The 3,981-nt window shown below is 39.8% G+C and overlaps 1 long non-coding RNA gene across 1 annotated transcript in view; it reads right to left on the bottom strand.

Annotated features, from left to right (window-relative positions):
• The window catches only part of LOC103607120, a 1,353-nt gene extending 921 nt beyond the window's left edge, over window positions 1–432 (bottom strand). The window contains exon 1 of the long non-coding RNA XR_551940.1: window positions 4–432. This is a non-coding gene — a long non-coding RNA (uncharacterized LOC103607120). The remainder of the gene's footprint in view (window positions 1–3) is intronic.
• Window positions 433–3,981: the final 3,549 nt, after the last annotated feature.

Here is a 3,981-nt window from a genome sequence, read left to right as displayed (position 1 = left end):
AATGTGAAGTCCAGTTCCCTTGCTAAAAATCAATAAAGACAACTATTGTATTTGAGTAACCCATTCCCAGTCACAGTGTGTTGTGTAAAATTTAGTCTTAAAAATGGAATGTTTTGAAATAATTGTGTGTGTGCGTGTGTGAATTGCCTTAGTGTCTAAGAAATCAAGCTGTATAATTTCCACTATAGAAAGACCTTTTTGGGTGGATTTTTCCCTGTTTCACTTTTTGCTCTGACAGATAAAATCAGTTTATGACTATTACAGAATGTTTTGGAATAACCCCTCTCGTCCTCAATAAGTGGGATGTCTAATGTATTTCAAAACCAATTATAATTTTTGCTAAATAAAAGCATTTAAGAAAACCTTGGTGTACATAATATTTTAATGTTATCAACTTAGTCTGAAATTCACAATAAACCGTGTTTGCTTATTTGTAAAGGGAGCTGTCACCTGAGCTAATTTGTTTTTTCCTTGTCACACTTACTCTCTCATTAACTGATCAAAATTGGCAGTTACATGACAAAGGAGGTCCAAGGTGGGGGCACCGCCAGGAAGTGATGATGGAAATTTCAAGAGTGTGTCTGAGAAAATCAAAGCAGACATTGTGGCTTTAGCTGCTGTCACTGGCATTAGCAAAACTTTTCAATCAGAGATTTCTCAAAGAAAATTGTAAGAAGATCTCACTCATGATAAAGAAATGTCCAAATAGGGTTGCTTTCTTTTAGACTTGAAACATTATTCCTTTATTAGTTAGTGTGCCAGTGTTAGGAAAAAATCTAAAAAAATACACATTCTCTTTTGTCTAACATCAAGGTGTGGGTGAAAACCACTTAGCTTGGCCTAAGAAATAATGATTAAAAAAAACTGGTTAGGACTCTGGGCATGATGAGGAAGTAATGAAAGGACAGATTTGAAAGCGAGTTAGATAGGAAATGAAAATTGCCACACATGACAAATCACTGGATAGCTGAACATAGAGTCAGTTAGACCAGAAGTTAACACTTAAAGTATCTTTAGAGACAATCTAGTCTAATTCCTTTATTTTACAGAGCAGCAAACAAACCCAGACATATCAAGTGACTTTTCCTATAACAAATAGCAAATAGTTGTAACTGAGGACCAGGGGAAAGGAAGATGGATCAGGAGATTTATCATGGTGTTGGGGAATTGCAGGAGAATTAATGGGAATGATAGCAGACAGTATTGTTAGTGAGAAGAATTGGTGGGAGGATTAATGGAAATTGGAATGAGTGGAAGAAAAATGGCGAACATGAGAAAAAGCAAAGAATGGTGATGTTTTTAAGAGCAGCAGCAGCAGGTGTTTTGCGGGGGAGTTGAGAGGAAGGTGTGGCTATGGAAGCAGAGGGGTGAGTCCAGGTGGAGTGCCCGGGACAGAGGGCCTGCCAGGTCCCCACCGACCTCTCCGTGGAACTAGGTCTCCGTAGGGAAAAGGATCGGCCAGACGGAATACGCTGGCCAAGTCGTGGGATGGGTGTGCAGTCACTTATTATCTGCTAGGAAAGGAGGAAAGTCTGCTAGAAGACAGGACTAAGAAGAAGGTGAAAAGAATTGACAAAGCTACCTCTCGTTCTAACCATAATAATGACAATGATAATGTGGGAAGAGGAAGAACGGTGGTAACAGCAACTCTTCTTTCCTTCCAAACCATCATTCCAAAAGTCGTCCCGAATTCAGTTAATTGAAATGGATTTATGGTTGCTCAGGTCTCCGGTCTCAGCATCACGCTTGACTCTTCTCTTTCTTTCAGACAGGAAGACCTGTCAAAATATATACAGTCTCTGTATTTTACCTTCTTCACCACACAACCCTGGTCAGAGTCAATGTGGTGTCAGGACTGGATTTCAGAAATGGTCTCCTACCTGGTCTCCCTGTTTCTGTCCTTCCATCTCTCCTGGCCCCAACTGGGAGTATCAAACCTACTCCCACACAGTGGCCAGGGTAATTCTACAGAAATGTGTCTTAGATCGTGTCACTCCTGTGCTCAAAACCTCCAGTGACTTCTCATGTCACTCAGAGTAAAGGTCAATGCCCTTCCAGGACCTATACAATCTGGTCCCCTGTTACCCCTGACCTCACCCCCACCACCCTCCACCTCACTCACTCTGTTCCTGCCACACTGGACTGGCCTTCCTGCAGTTCTTTGAATATTCCAGACAGGCTCTGACCTCAGGGCACTTGTGCTTGCTGTTCTCTCTGCCTGGAATGCTTTTTCTCTAGGGTGTGCATGGCTCACTCCTGTACCTCCTTGAATGATGCCTCCCTGGACCACCCTATTAGAATTGCCAGACCCAACTCCAGACCTCCTTATACACAGTCTCTGCTTTATTTCTCTTCATAGAACTTATTACTAGCTAACATATTACATAATTTACTTATTCATTTATTGTCTGCCTCCTCTCCCTATAATGTAAACTTCAGAAAGGTAGAAATTTATGTTTTGTTTGGTGATGTATCTAGAGTGCCTATAACAGAGCCATAAATATAGTTCAATTGAGGGCATACAGTGTTTCAGGTATTGTTCTCTAAGTGCTTTACTTAGATCAGCTTATTTAATTTTTCCAATAATGTCATGAGCTGTTGTTATTATTCCTGTTTTACAGGTAAGAAAATGGAATTATAGAGAGAATGTGACCTTATTCTAAGGCAAATGAAGACAGTTTCACTCCTGGTTTGGTGGAGTGAGCTCCTAATGAACCACACTTTATAAACTCTAGACACATTACATAATTAGTATGCCAGGGAAGCTGTAATAATGTACCATTGACTGGGTGGCTTAAAAAACAAAAATTTATTCCCATAGTGCTGGAGTCTAGAAGTCCGAGATCAACATTTCAGTAGGGTTGGTTCCTTCTGAGGGCTGTGAGAAGAATCTGTTCTGTGCTTTTTCTTAGCTTCTGGTAGGCCAGCAATCTTTGGCATGTCTCGGTTTGTAGAAGTGGATTAAAGATTTAAATGTAAGACCTGAAACAGTAGAACTCCTAGAAAAACACATAGGGGAAAACCTCCTTGACACTGGTCTTGGCCATGATTTTTTGGATTTGACACCAAAAGCACAGACAATGAAAGTGAAATTAAGAAGGTGGGACTGCGTGACACTAAAAAGTTCCTGCACAGCTGCTGTAGATTGGATGCTCCCCAACCCATTGAAGCTTAAATCTCCACTGTAACTATTGGGGACAGGAAATCCTATTATGGTAACCAAAAGGTGAGGCCTTGAAGATGTGATTAGATTGTAGGAACATACTGTAGTGAATGGATTAATAATGGTCGTCAGGGTCATGGTTCAGGATGCTTTAAAAGGAGAATGAATGAGATTAGTCTTTTCTCTTTCTGCTCCATCATTTTCATAGTGCGAGACCCCTAGGTCACTGTTGCCACCACCAAGATCCTCACCAGATGTGTTTCCTGGCCTTTGGACTTCTCAGCCTCCAAAACTGTAAGTGATAAATTTCATTTTCTTTGTAAGTCACTCAGTTTCACTTATTTTGTTATAAGCAACAAAAACAGACTAATACAAAGAAAATCAATCAACAAAATGAAAAAGAAACTAACTCAAACAACTCAAAAGGAAGCAAAACAAAACAAAACAAAAACAAATAACCCAGTAAAGAATGGGCAAAGGACCCAAACAGACATTTCTCTAAAGAAGACATTCAAATGGCTAACAAGTATATGAAAAAATGCTTGACATCACTAACCATCAGAGAAATGCAAATTAAAACCACAATGAGATATCACCTCACATCTGTTAGGATGGCTATTATGAAAAAGACGAGACAACAAGTATTGGTGAGATGTGGAGGAAAGGGAATCCTGGCACACTGTTGCCAGGAATGTGGATTGGTACAGCCATTATGGAAAACAGTATGAAGTTTTCTCAAGAAATTAAAAATAGAAATATCATATGATCCAGCAGTCCCACTTCTGGGTACATATGCAAAAGAAATAAAATTGCTATCT

This window comes from Galeopterus variegatus, unplaced genomic scaffold (genome assembly GCF_000696425.1).
Source record: "Galeopterus variegatus unplaced genomic scaffold, G_variegatus-3.0.2 Scaffold7141, whole genome shotgun sequence".
Classification (NCBI taxonomy): Eukaryota; Metazoa; Chordata; class Mammalia; order Dermoptera; family Cynocephalidae; genus Galeopterus; species Galeopterus variegatus.
Note: the sequence above shows the minus strand (reverse complement) of the source record. Positions and strands in the feature narration are given on the sequence as shown.